Here is a 22,075-nt window from a genome sequence, read left to right on the forward strand (position 1 = left end):
ACATCAATTACTACTTGAATTATTTTTGCTTTTGTTGATGAGTTAAGCCTTTGTACACTCTTGATATGCCTTTGTACACTCTTGTTATGGTTGCTATGGCATTACAGTTCTGTAATCGGTACGTAAACCTTTTGTGGATCCATGAATGCTTGTTATCTATTTTGTGCTGCCTGCAAGACTTGAGACTGAGGAACTTAGGTACAAAAAGATGGTTGTAAAGAACAAAGGCTGAATGCGTGTGGGAGTTGGGACCTAGCAGGTTTCTTCATCATCAATCTTCTGACAGTCTGGGACGGCGAGTGCTTCAAATGAACATGCATGATATCATCACTACCTTTACAATAATCTAGCATGCCAGTGTAATCACGAACACACGTTCAGGACGCATGGAAATATCTCCCCTTGGGGAGAGTTCACCAAGGGAGGAGCGTACGAATCCATGGGATCGAGTGAAGCTACATATCACCTGTTAAGCGTGTTGTTGTGTGTGCCACATGCTTGCTAATGTTAAGCACGCTGTTGTGAGAACTGACTCCTATGAGAGCAAACTCCTGTGTGCGTGTATCAGGAGAACACTGAGCAAAGACAAGGTCTAGTATGCAGGGTCAGCAATTTAGTTGGAAAAGATTGTGGGCCTGAAGCAGCACGTTTATCGGTAAACGATGATTCAGAGTCCATACCCACTGCATGCTTGGAGACAAATAGCTATCGAGCACATTCGTCAAACAGAAGGGTACGGACTCCTTTTCAGAAAGGAGAGCTTGTTCCTCCCGATAACATCTTCTAAACTTGTAGGGGGTTGGCCAATTAGGTAGGTCTGATTCAAGGGTAGAATACTAGCTGATGCTCAAGTTCAGACCCAAGGACAATATTGTAAGACGCTGAAGTTTATTCTCATTTCAAGGGATTAAGTCAATAGGCGTAGCACAGCGATATCAACGGAAACAAGCATCAAAGAGTTAAAGAAAGAAAGAAAATTTTAAAAGCCGAGTTTGAAGAGACACTATAAACACATCTGCGGTATTCGGCAGTAAGAATCAAAGTGACTTCGATGTACCAGCAGAAGGGCGGGGCTTACCCTCCAACTCGTTTCAAGTTTTTATTTGTAGAATTTCAGCTGCGCTTAAATCAATTCCCATATCTGTTGTAACAACGGACACAAGTCTAGAAGACTATGTGTCACTTTGTCAAGTGCTAGAGTCACACCAAAGGCCGGGTTAAAAAACATAACCTGATAAATTCTCAGACACCTCTTAAAGTATGCTTATTCCTGAGAGCCTTCTTCCAAGAGGCATGAGATGAATAAGGGTAGTGAATGCCTTTCAAGTCCCCCATACTATGAAGGCAAGAGTATACGGTAGATACATTTAATGCCTCCAAGGGACAGAGCTCAGGCTAATACTGTAATATCAATCATCATAAATGCACAAGCATTGAATGATGTTGCAGTTCTATAGAAGCTATGGTAAAGATCAGTGGGTCATATGTGAAAAGTTCCATCACATTCTGAGCTTCACAGCTTATGGTAGAAGACATGGGATACTTTCTCATATCTCTACCCAGTTAATTTTAGTAGAAAAATGGAAAACGATGTCACCAGGAATGGATACCTCACCGAGGCCATAATAAAAATGTCCAAGACAACTAAAGAATTAGATAACATCACAAATCTTAAAGCAATTTGCATTTTTCATAACCATGGCTGTCTGCTAAAGAAGGTGATGAATACAAGAGTTGATGGGAGAAGTACAAGAGGAGGGCCAAGGTTTGGTTGGATGGATGGAATGAAGGAAGCTCTGGGTGATAGAAGGATAGATGAGAGAGAGGAAAGAGTGCGTGGTGCTAGAAATAGGAATGGATGGCGAGCGATTGTGACGCAGTTCCGGTAGGCCCTGCTGCTTCCTCCGGTGCCTTCGATGACTGCGGAGGTAGCAGCAGTAAGGGATTCAGCGTTATGAAGCTTCATCTGTGGTGGATAACGGGGGAGGGTGGCTGTGGCACCCTAGCAGTACCAGCCAAACTCGGTTAAGCTCCTTGTCAGGCTGGGAGGAATGTAGAGAGGAGAGGTCCCCTTTTTTGTTTCATTTGTTTGATGTTGGCTACCCCAAAAATTGGGGGAAGTGCCTTGGTATATGTATGTATGTATACATAGCCGAGACCTTTAATTGGCAAAGATGAAACACCAATTAGAGTTTTAACAAGATAAACATAGTTGTTCGTAGGCAATGCACTCACTTTGACCTTTGGTTTAGGTGCTTGGTGGGTGGATGAAGCAGGCAATGCAACTTGAAGGAGGTAGTCCATAGAACCAAAATTGGCTTACTTAATTGACCCACAAAAACTCAATGAGTGAAAGTTATGATTTCTGTCAACCCCCTTACACCCATGCATAGGGATGCAGGGGGAGTTAGGGTAGGCAATTACCAAGGGGTAAGTCAATGAAGAATCTATGTCCATGGGATATTTGTCAAATGTATACAGAATTTATTCATTTAAACAAATTGGCACATCATTTCCTAAAAACCACACAAAAAAGTAATAAAATATGGTAGATAATATGAGTCCAACACCATGACATCATGGAAAAGCTAAGCAATAAAAAGAGCAATGAGAATCACAACACACTATAAATAACACTGAAATTAACAATCTTAAAACTACAAATTATTGATACAATTTGTATTTTTCCTAGCTACACAAACTCCCGTCATTTATATGGGTTTGCTTCTATTCAATTTACTATATCATAAAAAGAAAAGGTGGCTAACTGGTAACTATACATTGTAATAGGTTACTAGGCAACTCTAAGACTGACAGTATCACAAGCTACTGCGAGGCAGAGTCACTCTACTCCTGGTCAAGACATGTGGGTTGTAAGAGGTGGGACATTTGGATAAATGACTCAGGTTTGTATAGCTAGGAAAAATACTAATTGTATTAAAAATGCAGATACAAACCTTTAAGTCATTTATACGGCGAGTTTCCCTTAGGCGGAAGCCTCGGTCAAGAATGAGTCTCCATCTAGTTCTATATCATGATAGGTAAGCACAAAGGTACATATAAATGCATGAATACATAAATGTGACAACAAGACCGGCTCGTAAAGAGGCCAGGATGCATTGCCAAAACGTAAAACTAATTCTAGATATAAGTCACAATACAAAGTAAAATAATTTTATTCTTACCTGCATTAGGGGGTTTCCAGTGAGAGTACTCCTAGTTCTACAGGCTGGAGTGAACTTGTTTACTTTCATATCCTCTCAGTACTGAGAAATACTAATGCCATGACAATAGGTTAAGAGTCCTGTAAGAGCTTGGTCTAGATTAGTTGCCGAGCTGCAACAATACAACCTATGGAGAAAGTATATAGGGACCTATGAGTACAGTCTTTGAGGGGTGAAGGTGGCCTGTCTCTTACTCCAAATCATCAGTTACGTCTTTGAGAGACAAGATTGTAAGAGAGTCAAATCTATTATCATTAATAGACAGATTCTACGTTTTTGCCACAAACCCGGCAATAAAAGAGAAAGCCAACTCTTTCCACCCTTTGGAATGTCAAACACGGCAGGATTAGCCACGTAACTCACCCTTTAGGCCGATGCTAAGGCAAGGACGAAAACCATTTTTAGTGTTAAATCCCTATCTGAGGCCTTATTTAAAGGTTCATAGGGTGCCAGTTTGAGAGACCTCAGAACCTGAAACAAGAAGGGGGCTTCCGTTCCCAAGGAAGACAGATATGTGACTAAGAGAAACTTATTTTTCTTTAGGAACAACAAAAATGTTTGCTATCAGGGGAATAGTGGCCTTGAGTGGAGTAATATTCCCAATACGACACCAATCATAGGTAGGTTGACCACTTGGCTTGATAGAGAACTGCAGCAGACTTTCAGTGGTATTCAGAAAAATGCTTGACAGTCTGTCTCAAAAAGCCTCTCTTTCAGAGGAGACATTAGATAACCTCTAGTCATGAAGATAGGCAGTGGACTGCTTTGTGGGCTCAGATGGTCTGCAATTAAATTCCTCTTCACAGGGATAAAGTGAGCTGAAAGTGAGACTGCACTGATTTGAGCCCAATGATGGATTCCCACTGCTAGTTGACAGAGTACAAGTCACATTTGAGAGTCTCTAAGAAAGGGAGTACGTAACACCAAGTAAGTTGCTTTCATTTCCAAGTAGCTGATAGGGAAGGTCCTATCTTCCTGTGACCATAGATCTAAGATCTGCTCCTTCTGAAGATGTGTGCCCCACCCTTGGTGAGAGGCATCTGAGGAAAGTAGAAACTCTGGAGGTAGAACTTCCAAGGAAGTGCCTGCTAACAGGTTCTCTAGTTTCAACCACTAAGAAGGATCTGTCACCACTCCTCGGGACACCATCACCAAGGCTACAGGAGGGTTCAATATCTGTGAATATTGGCTCTTCAGAGCACACTGCACTGAGCGAAGGTGCATCCTTCTGAAGGCGACCAGTTTTTTCAGGGAGGTGAGATGGCCTAAAAGCCTCTGACAAGAATGAACTAATAAGTTATGACCTTTTAAGAAAGGTCAGCTCTGACTTGGATCAAGTCTATTTCCATACCCGGGTATCTGATGTGCTGTTGAGGTATGAGGTCAGACTTCTTGAGGTTCAGCTGGATCCCCTACTCCTTGAAGAAATCAAGGAGGAGATCTCTGTGGCGTAAAAGCTGCGGTTGAGACTCTGACAAGAGAAACAAGTCGTTCAGATACCTTAAGTCTGATACCCATAGCTTTGAGCTAAGCCGAGACCTGACTTGAGCGAAGATCCTGGTGAAGACCAGAAGTGCTGTTGAAAAGCTGAAGTACACCACCCTGATGTGATAAATCACTTGTCCCAGAAAGGGAATCTCAGGTACTGTAGTTTCTGGATCTGGGATGAAGTGGGACCTAAAAGTACGTGTCTTTCAGATTTACGGTCGGCAAGAAGGTTTTCATCCTGATGGCCTGAAGAACTGTGCCTGGGGTGTCCATTTTGAACCTTCTTTGCAAGACAAACAAGTTCGAGTGGGAGAGGTCTTTAACAGGTCTCTAGCTCCCCCATCAGCTTCTCTATTAATTAGAGGTTGCTGACCAAGCCCTGGATCTGTCTGAGAACTCCTTTGGCCATCATCTTGGACACTTCTGTTTTTCAGAGCTCTCTCGGAGATCCTCTCAAATAATATGGTTGGACTGTCAGAGTTAGAGCTAATGGGGGTAGACCGTGTAAGTATAGGATCTGATATCCTGACCGAAGGACTTATACTGTTCAGGAATTGGCTCTGAAGAACTGCCACCTGTCCCAATGGATCTTTAAGCATCGCTCCACTGGTGGTACAGTATGTCGGGGGACTTACCCTCCCTAGTGAGAGCCTCTGTGACCAAAACCTCTGCATCCAGAATGGTGAGCTCTCTGACAAAAGATAGGCTGGTGATCTTGCTTCCTGGGTTGATGAAAGTCCACAGAAAGCAACTCTTTGTTGTTGAGTGTTTGGTTTGAACAGGGAATGTCTTGGGAATTTTTAAGGGGCGGGCATCCTAGGTGCCACAGCTCTTCTCAAGAAAAAAAATCTGATTAGCTTTTTCCACTTTCTCTATCCCTGTAAGACTTCAGTAGGGGGAAACCGTGTGGGAAAATTCATCACATTGGAGTTACGTAGACATAAGGTGTCTATGGGAGATAACGGTTTGGTGCACCTAGCCAAAACAGCTTCTCTGCACTTGAGGATGTAGTTAATCCAGAGGGAAACTGTCTGATGAAGCAAGGACTCTAGGGCTTTAGCCCCAGACCTGGACAGTTCCTTGAACTATTTGACCATGGCCAAGTTTTTCATGTTTTCTCTAACTGCAAAGCGAGAAATTGCTCCCGACCAGTGATCTAACTAGGATCAGGCATGGATGAGTGACATAACAGCTATTTCCATGTTTTGCATCTTCAATGCAGTGAAGGTGAAAGGGAGATTCAGCAGACTATCACGAGGTACACTAGGTATAAGGGCACACACATCGTGATCTATTGGGAGATGTCTCAGAAGAGCCTTACAGTCTATAAAGAGATACCTATGTTGAGAAAGTGCTAATGGAGGTATTTTGAACATCTATTGTAACTAAAGCAGTCCTTGGCTTCCGAGAATTTTTTATCAAAAATATCTAGGGTGTCCCAGGCCTGATTGGACAAATAAACATCGAAGCAATGTCTAGGATCCAGAGACTGGGGGGAAATAGTACCAATGGCACAGCAGCTACTTGTAACTTGAGTGCATGGAGGATCACCCATGCCATCTTAATAGCAGATTATTCATAATCTTGAGGAAGTGCAAACCCTCTGACCCACACGACGGAACCTTGAGGGGGTCACATCAGAAGAAATGGGGCCCTCTCCCAATCACCTGCCCCTGATTCAGGAAGAGACCGAGTTATTTGTGATCTTCCTTTTATTCTTCCCCATGCTTATGAAAAGCCTGTCGATCTGTGGGTGAGCTCTTTCGGTCTTTCAGTTCTCTTCAAGTGATTCCTCAGCGCCCTTACAGGCAGAGTAACTGCTAATCAGAATCATCAGTTACAAAACGGAGACACTCAATTTGGAAGGGCCTGAATCTAGGATACGCTAGAGCCGGATTTCGTGTCAGCTACGAACTCCAGGACAAAACCGAGTGTCACTTGCCCCTATCCCTTGAATGGGCAATGTCATAGGACAGACCATGAAGCCAACTGACTCTTAGCAGAGACCAGAGCTAGAAGGAAGACTGTCTTCGGGGTCAAGTCTTGATCTGAGGCTTGATGAAGAAGTATGTAAGGGGCTCCTTTCAGCGAACGTAGAACCTTCACTATGTTCCAAGGAGGGGGTCTGACTTCTGACTGAGTAGAGACAAGACCGTGAAGGAGAAAATATTAACTTTATTCGGCTTGAAGATGAGGCTCTCAGTTTGGTGACAGATCTTGAGATGCCCTGACTTAGTTTAAGAGCCCCTTATTAGGCAGAAGGTGGCTGACGCATAGAAGTCCATCCCTTCCAACTGGTGTTAGAAGGCGTCCTGCCAAAACGCTTGTGGGTTCGGCCAGTACTGGAGAGCAGTACATTGGAAGCTTCCGGTTGAGGGAAATTGCAAACAGGTCGATTGTCGGAGAACCCGGCAAAGTAAAAACTTTGCTGACTACTTGTTATTTCAAGGACCATTCGGAGCCTACTATACGAGTCCTCTACTTAGACTGTCAGCCTGCAGGTTCTTTCCTGGTATGAACTGGGCAGAAAGAGATACTGAATTTTTTCCCATCCACCTGAGGATCTCTACAGCCAACTGGCATAGGGCCTGTGAAAAGGTGCTTCCTTGTTTGTTTACGTGTGACACTAGCGTCGTATTGCTGCTCATCAATACCACGGAGTGCCCTGAAAGGAACCGAAGGAAGTGCTTGATGGCTATAAAGGGTGCCCTCATTTCCAAAAGGTTTATGTGGCACAGCTGTTTGGATTTGGACCACAGTCCAGATACTGTGATATGCAGCAGGTGAGCTCCCTAACCTTCTTTTGAAGCATCTGTGAAGAGCAGCAAATCCAAGGGAGGAGAGAGGTTTATTCCCCTGAGTAGGATGGTACCTAACACCCACCGTCTCGGGGCTCTCCTTTGCTCTTGACTTACCATTACCGGAATACTAGGTGAGTCCAAGTGCTGAGACCAAAAGGTCTCCCACTGCCACTGAAGAGATCTGATACAGAGATGACCGTTGGATCTAGCTTCTCTAGAGAAGTCAAGTGCCCAATAGTCTTTGCCATTGATGTGCTTTCACGCTGTCTCGAGAGAGGAAGGTCTGCACTATCTCTCTCAGTCTCTTGATGCAGGACAAAGACCGTGAGGATCTATTTCTTCAAAAGATATGTAGGTACCAGAACGGCACCCTTCACTCCCAGGACAGACCCGCAGTCAAACTTGAAAAGAAAAACTGAAATGTTTTGCTTTTTAGGCCAGTTGTATATAAATAGCAAATATTTATCTAGGGTTTAGAAGAGGAGTCAGACATGTCTGCACTCCGAGCTGAAATAAAAGGCGAGGGTGTTTACTAGTGATGGTGTGAGCAGGGTACCCCGGTGAGTTATCCCAGGGTAGTTACACCTTACAAAATCTTAACGGCTGGTTTTCAGCTAGCGCCAAAATAATACTCCTATGTAAAGAGCGTAAGTTTTGTATCTAGTGTCGGAACAAATTTATCTAAATTTTTTTACTACAGTATGCTTAAAATGGTTAATCTTAATTGTTCAATTATTCCCCTTAGCTTATTCATTTCTTCACTGGGCTATTTTTCCCTGTTGGAGCCCTTGGGCTTGTGGCATCCTGTTTTTTCAACTAGGGTTGTAACTTAGCTAGTACAGTAGTAGTAGTAGTAGTAATAATACAGTGGGTTACTTTGTGCGTTAGTCGGCCTCACGTACACAACATGCATTAAGTTGTTAGGTTAGGAGGTAACCCTCCCTAGGGCTGCAAATATTCGTGGATTCTCAATTTTCACGGGTCTCTGTTACCTAACCCTAGTGAAAAAGGCAGGCTGACTGTATGTAGGAGGATTTAACTCTGTGGACGGCACAGCAAAGGATCAGGAGGAGTCACAATCGCTCCTGTGGTAGAATTCTCTACTATCGTAAGAGTAAGGAAAAAGGAGTGGATTCCCTTTAAAAGCATGATCTATGTGAGGAAAAAGATCCTCTGGGAGAAAGACACTTGGAACACCCCTTATGGGAAGTGTGTCTATGACACCCTCCTGACAGTACATCACTCTAAGTGGAAGGTGGTACCACCCAGGGAAAAGGGGTAGAGGTCTGGTGCCTTTTTCCTCTCCTTCTTCTGAAAAGAATAAACACCTGAAATAGAATTTGTCATACTATTCATAGCATATGAGCCATTATTAGCGGTTTCAGAAGCATTATGAAATTTAGGCAAGTTCAAACTATTACAGTAGTCTGTGTAAACCTAGGAACATATTGGGTATGTTATTATTTCATTTCTTGAGAGGAAGAGATTCAAAATGAGGCTGAGCCCATAAGGTAAGAGGCATTTGATGATCAAGTGAAGTTGACAGAAGCACATAGTCAACGCTAACATATGCACATCTACATGCTTGCAGAGCTGCACAATCTTGTTGTGGGTCTCGTTGGCGAGACATCAGCGTGCACAGTCATGGCGGCATGTTCGAAAATGCTGAGTCTGAGTACCGTCACATAAGTGATCAAAACACAAGGATTCGACGCATCCGAGGATACGGTAATGAATTTAACCTTCTGAAACGTATATTTGGAAGGGGATGATGCAATCATACACTGAAGGATTGGCCACACCTGCAAAGACTCAATCCTGGACACTCAAGAGGGTGCCTGAACGACTTCTGCAAAAGATAAGGGAGAATTATGAGGCAAACCCAGACACTTTTACAAGGAGAACAATGCCGAGAAACCCTAAGCATGCAAGACAAGCCGGATTTGTCTGAACGAGTACTGTAGGGGAAAGGTACGAACCCTCAAAGAGGGCAGCTTTGGTATGCGGGGAAATCGCAGTATCGACTCGAGAATGAGAGTTCTCGGCAGAGAACAAGGTAAGACTGTCAGCACATTAATCAAGAGATACCTCCAAAAGTGAGAAATCTTCTTCCAGCTGGAAATCTGAAATAATGGGCTCACCACTAAGTACACTAGTGGGAAGTGATGGGGATCTATGTACAGTAGTCTTGTGTAGCATTCCGTGATTGGCCTGTCTTAACGGTCATAACCCGTTAACAAAATTACTGTATCACTAATTTGTAATGCAAGAAAATCATGACCATCATCCTCGGTTACCAGAGTCACAGAGGGTCCCGATAAAGGACAATCAGGGAGGGAAAAAATTGTACGGCGTAGGAAGGGGGCCTATCCCTCTTGGCTCGCTTCTTTCAACGGGCAAGATATTTCTCCCACTGAGAGGGTGGCCAATCAATACAAAAATCACAAGGGGATTCATAGGGACACCACTTACCAAGGCAGTTCGGGCAAAGGGCATCCAGATCTACCACGACATGTTTAATGAAGGTGTCATAAGTGCAGCCTTCATGACCAGGGCAAATCTATATAACAATTATAACACCACTCATATCACAAAACAAGGTAAAAAAAACAAGATGAAACACTGACAGGGTAATCCAACGTGAAAGTCGCTGTGATCATAGAGTACAGTAGAGAAAAATAGATCCGTGATGCTGCCCAGCCTTGGAGTTGCCTAGTAACCTATTATATAGTAGTTACCAGTTAGGCACCTTTTCTTTTTCTGGTCGTAGTAAATTGACTTAGGAGTAAATGCATACAAATGACTCAGAAGTTTGTATCTGCGTAGGAATAAATAACTATTTCCACTGAAACTTTTATATAAAAAAAAAAAACTATAAAAAAAATTTGCTGATGGCAAAACCAAACCCACAAAAAACTTTCCAGCCTGATGCACAAACTAATTTTTTCATAAACAAATGCATTGGAAAGTGGCATCACCCATATAAAAATTAACACTAAAGTTTGTAATCACAGGTGATATTAAAAAAAAAATTAAAAGCAAATAGCAACGAGAAGGTCTCGTACAATATATAACTACAGCAATTAGTAAAATCACTGCAATCCCATTAACTAACCAGAATTAATAAATAAAGTACAGTATTGCAAAGCAAATAAAAAAAAATAATGTAAAGGTGCAAGCACTAAATATGAAAGTGAACACTGCTCTTTGAACTAGAGCTTTGAGAGATCTCAACAGGATATTGTCCAATACTCTAAATCACAATCAGTGTTATCATAAAAATCTAAAACCTTACTTTGTGAAATTCTGTTAAAAAAAAGTAAAGATACTAGGAGGATGCTAACATCCAGATAGAAGAATAATAATAATAATATATAGAAGTGATAAGAATTCAAATCGAAACCACGCTAAAATCATGAAAATTTTTGTAGTAGGGTCCTGAAAGCATTTTTCAAAAATGTCTCTGCAGATTTATATTTCTAGGGAGAAGGGTAACATACTGAAAATATAAAATACAATACAGTACTAACATTGTGGTTATATTCAAAGAATATACTGTACTGTATGTCTTTTGTATTATTCTTACCTAAATTTTCCAATAAGAGTTTTAGCCACACTTACACTATTAACTTTTAAAGTCAATTTTATACTTGTAAATGTAGTGTGGATATCAAACTTTTCCTTTTAAAGATCCATACAAAAGTCAAATAATCAATCATTTCATATTTCATCAAAGATTGGATGGATCCAATTGGTGATGTGCACAGCTATTATCTCTTATAAGCCTATCTACTGTATTTAGGCTACATGAGATATATTGTATAAGCAGATTAGAATTATGCACCTTATCTGCTCAGATTACAACAGAGTAAATTAGGTAAAGTATATATGAGCAGTTCTTTAGAGGATTGGAATGTTAACTTGTTACAATCATTCAGTTACCTTGATTAAAATTGCTCTCAGTCCCTTACTAGACTGCCTTGGAAAGTTCCTACCCTGTACTGTACCATGAACTTCACTATAAAAAGATTTTAACTACTGTACAAATTTGCAGAGAAAAATGAAAAAAGATTTCACTTTTAACGGTTAACATAAAGCACTTAAAATCTTTTATAGGGATGCGGAAAAACTTTCTGAAACTTTGTTGCAAATGCATAGCTCGCAACTCCAAATGTAAAGCTACAGAGACTAAAACAAAAAAGTTATGACAAACAGTGATTTACCTTAAACTGGAATAAGAAATACAATCCCACATTCAAGGAGGAAACAAGCATTAAACGAAATAAGAATCTAAAACAATTAAGAAATGTGGGGATAATCATAAGATCAACAAAACATTTCAAGCAACAAGACAGATAAACAACAGCACTAGCACTGGCTGTAATCACATCTATGGTATACATGATGTTAATAACAATGGAAAGCAATGGTTCAGACTTTACGCAAAAAAAAAACCTTGAAGCACACAGAGAGACACCTTGAATTCAAGAAAAAAATCTATTCATACCTCTAACTTTATGTATTCACTTCTTACCAAAGGTTGAACAAACAGCTACAAGAGCAGAAATATTTTGTTTTGTCACGATGTCTGTCATTAAGTGTCTAAACATGTTAGAGAGCCAGAATGTCATTTCATATTACTGCATTGCCAAATCATTAAGTTGGTAGCTGTAAATACGCAAGACAATAATTTACTTAGTGAACACAATACAGTATAAAAGATCATCAACACCTATTATAAATATCAAACTACATGAAGAAATTGTTTTCAAGCACCCCATTATTACCTTATGATAATCATTAATGTACTTAGAGGTCTTGAAATATAACAAATTTTAAGTAGTTTTGCATTTTTCCTAACGATACAAAACCTTAAGCTCTTTATTAGGGAATATGCTTTTAGCAAAGCTGGAAGACTAGCCATAAGACTTTTAGCCAGGTATAACTACCAACGTCAGTTAGCAGGGGGGATTGGAGTTAGCACCGGCTACCCTGCTCACACACACACACACACACCTGTGTTGTCTCATCCCTTTTGATTGCAGGCAGGACTTGCAGGGGGATAAGTGATGGCAGGACAAATTTGTATAAAGAACTAAAGGTTTACCTCGGGAAAAATGCAAATAGAATTAAATTTCTTATTTATTCTGACACTAATACATACCCTTTTGCTCTTAATTAGGGAAGACTCACCCCTAAGGTGGGGGAAGTCCTAACCAACTGGCTGGATTTTTACCTGGGTTTCCCACCGTGCTATGCATGCCTAAAGAGGAAACCCTGACACCTCGCTAAAACTCTGTGCAGTAGCACGCTTTAGCAGCCTGAGCAATCCGTGTGATTGTATGATACTAGCAATGTGACTCGTCTAGGTAAGAATTCTCATAAGTCATAAGATTATTTGAACCAGCCCTAGGCATTACCCAAATCACACCTCTCAATGGGGAATGGGGACATGACAAGTATATACAGTATTTCTATACAGTACCAGGTTACATAAAGGAAATGGTTATACCTGCAGACAAAAGGAGGCCAGCTTGCAGAGTACCGTAGGTGCTGTTCCCCAAGGAAGGGGAAGAAGAAAGAAAGAAGAGGCCAGTCCCTCTTCCCTCTTATCATTTATCCCAGACCTAATCCTGGGTAACTTCTGCCCTCCACCATCTGCTACTTGTCCATCAAGGAGTTTGAGGTGTTTAGACCATTTGTTGTGCAACCACCACACCACCACTGGTCCAATAAAGAACATCTCCATGTTCTTGTGAGTTATACCATTGCAGGTAATGAGCGTTGAAGGTCATCTGAGAAAAGGTCTTGCACCACAGAGTGGTTTTCTTGACAGCCAGAGACGTACTAATGCCCCTAGCGTCTTGAGTTCTAGTTTTCTGCATTTGCAGAGGAGAATCAGGATTCAAGGCCCAGTCTAAGACCTCGCAAATCCATACCGAGATCGAAATCTTTGAGATTCTCCTCTTAACCTTCCTCGTGCTGTCGGACAATCCGTTTACTCGTGAATGAGCTCTTGAAGTTCGTTTGAGGTGACACCTCGGAACCATACCTGGGCATAGTAGCCGCTGATCTGGGTCATCGGTTATGTTAAGGTGATTCTCAATCCGGAAAGGTTAGAATCTAAAATTTGTTACTGCCGAACATTGAGTCTTGTGATAAGCTTCGGGACAAAGCCAAGGATTACCTGTCTCCATCCTGTTAGATGGGAAAAACGTTGTAAGAAAGACCACGAACTTCCCCTACTCCCTAGGCTGAAGCCAATGCAAGGGTGTAATGTTTCTTAGGGAACTTCTTTATTGACCTTAGAGCACTAACCACATGCTATGGAGGTAGTCTAACTTTCGACTGAGGGCAGGTAAGCTTCAACTCTGTATGAGGAGGGACAGCTCCAATGATGAAGAAAGATCAATTTCTTTCAAGCTAAAGGCGAGGCTCAAGACTGAGCGATAACCTTTCACTGTCAAAACTGAAAGGAGTTTCTTCTTCCCAAAGAAAGCCAAGAAGAACCACTATTGCTGGAATAGCGGTATCGAAATGAGATACCCCCTCCACGACCCTAACAACGGACAACTGTCCACATCGCCAGGTAAACTGCAGTTGAAGACTCCCGGAGGCATCTTGACATCTTTTTTGGAATGTATTGCAAAAAACCTCTCTTCGCAAGGCAATGCTGGAAAACCTTCCAGCGTGAAGACGTAGGGACTTCTACGGCTTTGTGGTAGATCTTACGCATGATTGTCTGAGTGGATCGTGACGTGGAGGGAGACCTCTCGGGACTTCTATTAGCAGCAGAAGAAGGCCAGGGACCATTCTGTGATGCCATAGCGGAGGTGCGATGGTCAAAGCCTAGCTGGCGGAAGGCAAAACGGGGGACATGCGTAGACCTCAATGTTGTCCCACTAATGAAGCAGTGCATCTTACAGGCGCATCTGGGGATCCCATACTGGAGAGCTGTCCAATGGGAGCTTGCTATTCAGAGATGTAGCATGCCGATCCCATCGGGGAAGCCACAAAATCAGGACTTTGTTGGCTAACTAGGCTAGATCACTTGGAGCCCACTACAGCATTGCTCTACTCAAGATGTAAGAGGGTAAATTCCTTCTGTCCGAAATGAAGCGAGCTGATAGGGACCCAGAGTCGACTTCTGACCATCTTAACATTTCTACTACTAGATGGTAAAGATGCTGAAAAGGTAATGCCTTGCTTGCTACACAGGACACCACTCTGTTGTTGCTCATCAACACCACAAAGCGAACTGTCCGGGGGTGAAGAAAACTGTTGCAGGGCCAAAAAGGGTACCCTGACACAAGAGGATTATGTGCTGGGATCCTTCGGACTTGTTCCAGCACCCGAAGGCAGAGTGATGTCTGCCTTCTCCATCCCGAACGTAGTTTGTCAAACAAACTTGTTCAGGGAAAGGAGGCCACCAACTGGTATCCAGTCAACCGGAGCCCTTCTGCCAGAGAGAGTAGACTGTAGAAGCCTGGAGACTCCATTGTCAGGCATGTTCCCCTTCTTGGGGGACAGGAGGTTGTGAGGTGTCATTCCTTTTCTTGTGACATTGCTATGATATAAGAATGATGACGAAGCCTACAGTTTGGAACTCGGTGAGAAAGCTTGGGTTCGCGTAGTATATCGAGAAAATTCTCTACCATCTCTCGACAGGTGGCTTGGTATCCTGCCTTTCTTGCCGAACCTGCGAATTATTCTACCCCTGGATTTAACTAGGTCACCTGGGATTCATGAAACAACTCTTGTTTACAAGAAAACCTACAGGAGAGCGCTTCGTCAACTTAGATTACCTGTTCACAAGCTGAGGTCACGTGAATGTCATTTATTCCAATTCCTGTAGGAGTTTAACTAGAGATCCTGAGCGATCACTCCTGAGGTTCGCTACAGGGACTGGACAAACCAGATGGATCGACAAGTCACAATGGTTGAATAAGACTTGGTTGGAGAAGAGATGTGTCCTCAGAAACACAGCAGTAGAGGAACGTCGTTCCGTTGCGATGAGCTGCTCTCTGAAGGGCACAGCTGATTAACTCACGCTGAGGCGGAGCGTTGTCATCAGCATCCTGAAATGAGCAAGACCAAGGTCAAGCTTTGAGTTGGCAATGTTTAGCTCTCTCGACAGATAACTCCTGAGAATGCTGCATCTAAGTTTATCTTACTCAAGTACCAAGGGAGCAAGGTGAGCTAAGAGACAGAAACAGTCAGGGACACTAGAGAATCTACTGTATCAGTATCCATTACCTCCAGTCTCCACAAGGAACATCCCAGACCCTTCTGAGGAAACTAAAGCGCCTTCTCTGTCCCTCTGACTGGATCAACCCCCACGAGTAGCTATAGCCTTGTGAACAATAAAATGTTCATGACCAGATAGCTAAAAAAGTGAAGAGATCTCTCGAACCCGTGTTGCAAACATTTGTAAACATAGGAATGCGTCAATTCCATCCCCTAGTTCAAAGGCAGTAAAAGCGAAAAACCAAGAAGGGTTAAGGCTTACAAGACTGTTGTTTTAGGAGGGCAGGACAGAGTGAGATGGACGTAACAAGAAATAAAAAACCGAAATCCTGTGAGAGATCCGAGAGTTCTCTAATCCGTTGAATAGAAGTTCGAGATAAAAACCTTGAAGGAAGACTCCCGAGTTTATACCGAACTACATAGGAAAGAGACAGAAGCAAGAAGAAGGAAAACCTTTTCTGCGACGGTCGTTGGGTAGGACTAAGTCTCTACCTTCCTGGAGAGATCTGGCAAACAAATCTCCATAGTATGATGTCAGGGATTCTCTCCGCAAGCGGGGCTGTCAGTCGAAGGTGAAGGGCAACTCTCCCTCGGAAGGTAAGTTGCCCAACACCTGGTGGAGGTTAACTTTTCCTCAGAAGGGAAGTTGACCAACACATGGAGGTTGACCTCTCGGCAAACACACTCTGCTTCTCACTCTCTGCTTCCCGTCAACAAACTGAGCTCAAGTTGATGGTAGTCAGCAAATGCTGCCAACGATTCGCTGCCAACGGCAAATGGGTAAGGGCATATGCGCCACTCGTGAAATTTACGTCTACCATTTAACAGATGTACACTTGTAAGGTAACAAAGTACTAAAACAGTTAGACAAGGATACAAAGAGGCGACAATGCTAATGTCAAGGATCAATCCACAAGCATCGAAAGTAGTAGAAGCCACAGCAGGAAAAGTCAAAACAAATGCATGAGTCGAACTTTCGTGAAAGCCGACAAGGGGTGCAGTGTCGATGTCGAGGCTTGTGCATCTGAATGCACGAGCTATCCAACACGTTGATGTGGCGAGTGAGGTATTATGAGGTAAGGTTGACAAGTGTGCAGCACACCTCCTACCGTTGGCAAGTGCTTGGTTAGGTTTCAAGAAAAGAGCACGTGCTGAACTCCCTTATGGAGATACTGTGAGCACTACCGAAGTAGCGCGAGTAGTAACAATCATAGAATGAGATCTTGTGTCGTCGAAGAGCACACCGCAAGATCATGAACACACGTATGCGTTACCTCACTATCGCACACCTGCATCGATGAGGTAGCACTCTCTCTTGCTCTGCACTTGAAGAATTAGTATACTGTATGCATCTATTGTCCTTTCTTAGTGAAGATTGTAGGTGGCGAGCTCAGAACTCCTCGTTATAGGCATGCAGAGATTGTCGTCCTACTGGAATCTCCTAGAACACGCAGTAGCGTTAGCTCCTGCTCTGAAGATAAGTCTAGCGAGTGTATCCTTGAGCGAGCTACCGAGGTAGGGCACGCTCGCATCGATGAGGCATCGTTCGCTCTAGCTCTACGCAGAAGATATAGCACATGCGTCTATTGTCCTCTTGCAGTGAAGATTGTAGGTGACGAGTTCAGAGCTCCACATGATAGGCTTGCAGAAATCATCGTCCTACTGGAATCCCCTGGAACAGGTGGCATACTCACTGCTGCACCACTCACCACTTCCGTATGGGAAAGGTGTCTCCTGAGAGGGGAAGGAACATGCTTACTTCCTTTACATTTCCTCCGCTGGCTTAGACATCTCAGAAAAACTCCTGCAAGAAACAGGAACCATCTTCTGCCTTTGCACTCCCTCCACAGGAAGACATCTCAGAATGAGGGAGTGCAGCGTAGTCGGAGCTGGAGAAACCACTCAGGAGAGGACCTAACCAGCGAATGCAAAAGGTGCACCCTGCAAAGAGCAGGAACAAGCTTCTTTCCTTTGCTCTCCCTCTGCAAGCTGACATCTTGGAAAGAGGGAGTGTGGCATCATCGGCGCTGAAGGAATAACTGTAAGGCGGAATGAACCCACGAACGAGAAAGGTGTCCCCAATGAGTAGCAGGAACATACTTCAGACTTTGCACTCCCTCCAACGGCTGCCATCGCAGAACAAGGGAGTCTCACGTCATCGTCAGCACTGAAGGAAACCACTCGGGAGAAAACCTACCCCGTGAACGGAAAAGGTGTCCTCTGAGAGGTGCAGGATCATGCTTCAGATTTTGCACTCCCTCTGCCGGCTGCCATTGCAGAAAAAGTGAGTTCATCGTCGTCAACGCTGAAGAGGTCTCTTAGAAGAGAACCTAAACCGTGACCGGAAAAGGTGTCCTGTGAGAGGAGCAGGATCATGCTTCCGACTTTGCACTTCCTTCGCTGGCTGCCATCGCAGAACGAGGGAGTGTGTTGAAGTCAGCACTGAAGAATACCATTGAAAGAAATCCTGACCTGCGAACGGGAAAGGTGTCCCCGAGAAGCACAGGAACATGGTTCAGACTTTACACTCCCTCCACCGGCTACCATCGCAGAACGAGGGAGTGCATCGTCTTAAGCGCAGAGAAGCAAGACCGAAGTCAAGCTCTGGGTTGGCTGCAAGCAGCCTTCCCAACATCGAACTCGCAGGGTGTGAGCAACATACTGTATTCTTCAAGACAGTGAAGGTGCATCCACACGGAGAACGACTCCCCTGCGGAAGAAGACAGAGCCGCAGAGCTAGGGGAAGCCAGGGAGTCCTTCAGCCTAAGGATTGTCTGGCATCAAAGGGAAGAGATCGCAAGAAAAAGTTTCTCCGTTCTCAAGGAAAAACCCAGCATTACGCCATCTCCTAAACAGCAACACCCACACCAGTGAAAAGTAAACAAAAACTAAAGGAACAAATTAGTCAAAAGTCAGTCAAAACAGGTTGGGTGATGGACAGAGACGAACGTCCACTCTCCACCAAGCCAAAAGCAAAAGTGACAAGACAACACAGGCATGTGTGACTGGGGTAGCCAGTACTACCCCCTAACCCCCTAACTAGTGGTGGAGTAGTTGTACCTCACAAAAAATCTTAGGGCTAGTCTTTCAGCTTTATCAAAAGTATACTCCCTAATGAAGAGCAAAAGGGATTGTATTAGTGTTGGAACAAACCATCTTTAATGACTTCAAAAGTTCAAACTGGCAGCAAATGTTTTCATGTTGAACAGGCTGCCAGAAGTCTTTTTATAGTTTATATTTGAAATATCTGTTTTGATGTTACTTTTTAAAAAATATTTTATTTAAATTTTTCATTATTTCTCATATCGTTTATTTATTTCCTTTCCCCACTGTGCTATTTTTCCCTATTGGAGACCTTGGGCTTAACGCATCTTACTTTTCCAACTAGGGTTGAAGCTTAGCTAGTAGTAGTAGTAGTAGTAGTAGTAGTAGTAGTAGTAGTAGTAGTAGTAATAACATCAGTTTTATTTTTTACTCTCATGGGAATGTCACTCTGCATACTATTTAAGGATTGGCCGGAGGAAGCTCTATATGGCATTACACAATTACTGGTGTCAAAAACTGATAACATTTTATGCATATACATATATACAAATTACTCCATAACTATGACTAAATATCTGCTAAGCAGAAAGGCACTCAATGTAAGAATTAACACCCTTTTTTGTGACACAAGAAACAAAAGTTCTATACAAAACCTAACTTTGATCTTTACCTATCCACAATAAGGACAAAGTAAGGAAGGCCAGTTTGTTAGAAAACTGCTCAATGAAACTAAAGGAACTAACTAACAAATATGATTACTTAACCAGAGTGATGTTCAACTAGTATAACCCAGTCAGAAGAGCACCTTATTTTGAAAATAAATCAAAGGAATGCAGTTTCAATATAGCAAAGACAGCAAGCATTAATAAGAAAATATTAGCACTTTGAAATAACATTGATTGACTACATTTGGTAGTTATATTGTTAAGTGATTTCCCATAAAAAGTTCATTGTAGCTCAAAGTTCTAACCAAACTACTTAAAATAAAAATCCTGAGTTAAAGTAACAAAAATTCATTTGGAATTATCAACTTGGACTATATGGAATACACTGGGGCCCTATGAAGCCATTCAGCATCGAAGCAAAACTGGAGGAAAACCCTGCAGTTACACAGAGGTGAAAATTAAAGAGGTTGGACAGCTAAATGGTAAGATGCAGAAATGCAGGAACCAAAAAGCATCAAAACTGCCTCCATTTCAGGATACTGTTGTAAATGTTATACCTGTGATATATAGCTAAATCTTATAAGAAGTCTATATAACCTTATACAGCAGAAACCTTGGCACTACCAAGGTAAAGGGAAGAGATATTGAAAGGGGTGGATTATAGAACGTTCAGATTAATTACCCAAATAGGCAACACCAGAAGCATATAAAAAATAAGTAGTAGTTTGGACATGCAAAAGGTATTGAAACATGATGAAAACAAATGGGAGACCCAGGAACACATGAGAAAATGGAAAAATATTTCTAGTCAATTTTCAGCAATCTTCTATCATAAATTCTAATTGTAACCATCAACTTACTGTAGACCACTATGTTACTCTTCCATTGAAACCTAATTCTCACAGAAGCTTTTATAATATGGCTTCTCAACATGGTTATGAAAATTATATTCAAACCCTAGGAAGCCTGGCATTACCATGATATTTACGAATATACTGTACTGAATACCGATAACCTCTCATACTCGTTTGGTTCCCAGCCTGTTAATAATCCTTTGTGGGCACATCTTAGGTGAAAAGTTATATCTTAACATGGGACTTTATTCTATAAAACTCATGGGATGAAGAATCAACAGATTTAGAATAGATACCCAACAAATATTTCTTTCGAACTTTCATACAATGATTCATAGATATCATGCTTTATGTGTCTCACAGATAATCTTACCAGCAAGTTTCACTTAATATTATCTTATAGTCCTGTTTGGATTATTTATCTGCTTCATAATACACCTATTGTATAATACTATGGTAATATGGACAAAATGCTTTTCCTCAAAACAATTCTGAATGCTTAATAAGTAATTTTTTATTTAGGAAAACTATAACTTTTTCCAAAAACAATTCGTAAATTCTTAAATTATGTAATGTCCCACAAAATCACACTTATAAGCCTACTTATATCTCAGCTAGGGCTGGGATGTTTCCCAAAGAATATCAGAACCCTTGTAATTAACTTATACTGTTAGGAGATGCTTTTTATTAACACTTAAAACATTTTCAATGCAATTCGGATAAATTGTTTTATTTCAAAACAAATAGCCACACTTTTAACTTAGACCAACATTTCTGACCTACCACAATAAGGGTACAATAAGTTTAGCCTACTACAAAATTGATTAAACTTGCCTTTTGCATGTCCATACCTTAGCATAAATATATAACAAAACTACTCTCAAATACAACATTAATGACAACATAATAGATAAATTGAAAGAAAAAAAATGTTTAACAGTTCTCGAAAACAGATTGTTAGCCTAAGCCTATCTACCACTGACAGCTTTCGTCCATATTGATTGTAGGTCTTACCATAAGGACAAATGCTTTTCAATAATAATAATTGTCTATGCATTGCCAATACGTGTAGAAAATCTTACTATAAAAAAAGTGTCAGTGTTAAAACGAAATTATCGAACTGTTGGCCTAGATTTATTTCATACATGAAAATTTTGACAATGACAGCAGTCGAAGATCCCCCCCTATCAACTTTCTCTCTTTTAGACAGCGAATCTTGGCCGTAACATGTATTTATTTCCTGTATGTTAATGATCCCTAACAGCAAACCACTCTAGGGAATTCGCCATTGGACTTACCTTATACATAAATAAAAAGAAATACCAGGTCGAAATATAATCACAACTGTTATCTGTACACAAAACACAACGGCACTTTATTTATTCCACCTCACGTCGTGAGAACTTACAGACAAAAAGTAAGGTATCTCATTTGCAATTTTCAGAGGTGTTTTTGGGCTCAAGCCATGGCGTCCTGATGGAAGGTTCCTGTTTGGTAGCTTCCTTGGGTATAAGACTACTAAGATATTCCCAGAGAATTTAACCACAGGTTATCACAGAATTCTAACTTCTGGAGCGAGTATCTCAAAGGTTTCCCTTTAAGACATGGCGTCCATCAGGACGCCATGGCTATCTCACCCAAAAATAGATTTTTCGCTTCGCTCAAAATCCGTTTATTTTTATCAAGTCGTTAGATTATGACCAATAAAAATAAATTTCTTAAATATGTACTCCTAGTGCGAATGGCTATTA

The 22,075-nt window shown here is 41.9% G+C and overlaps 1 protein-coding gene across 2 annotated transcripts in view; it reads right to left on the reverse strand.

The window, feature by feature from the left end:
- Positions 1–21,728, reverse strand: part of fwd (phosphatidylinositol 4-kinase beta fwd) — a 441,509-nt gene extending 419,781 nt beyond the window's left edge. Inside the window, exons 1-2 of one of the 2 annotated variants that reach the window (XM_068351781.1) lie at positions 21,623–21,682; positions 12,021–12,181 (exon numbers count right to left, since the gene is read on the reverse strand). The gene's annotated coding sequence lies outside the window, so the exon portion shown is untranslated. Of the gene's footprint in view, positions 1–12,020; positions 12,182–21,622 lie in introns of both variants that reach the window. The other variant, XM_068351776.1, reaches the window with a different exon arrangement.
- Between the last annotated feature and the right edge of the window lie 347 nt (positions 21,729–22,075).

This window comes from Palaemon carinicauda, chromosome 28 (genome assembly GCF_036898095.1).
Source record: "Palaemon carinicauda isolate YSFRI2023 chromosome 28, ASM3689809v2, whole genome shotgun sequence".
NCBI lineage: Eukaryota > Metazoa > Arthropoda > Malacostraca > Decapoda > Palaemonidae > Palaemon > Palaemon carinicauda.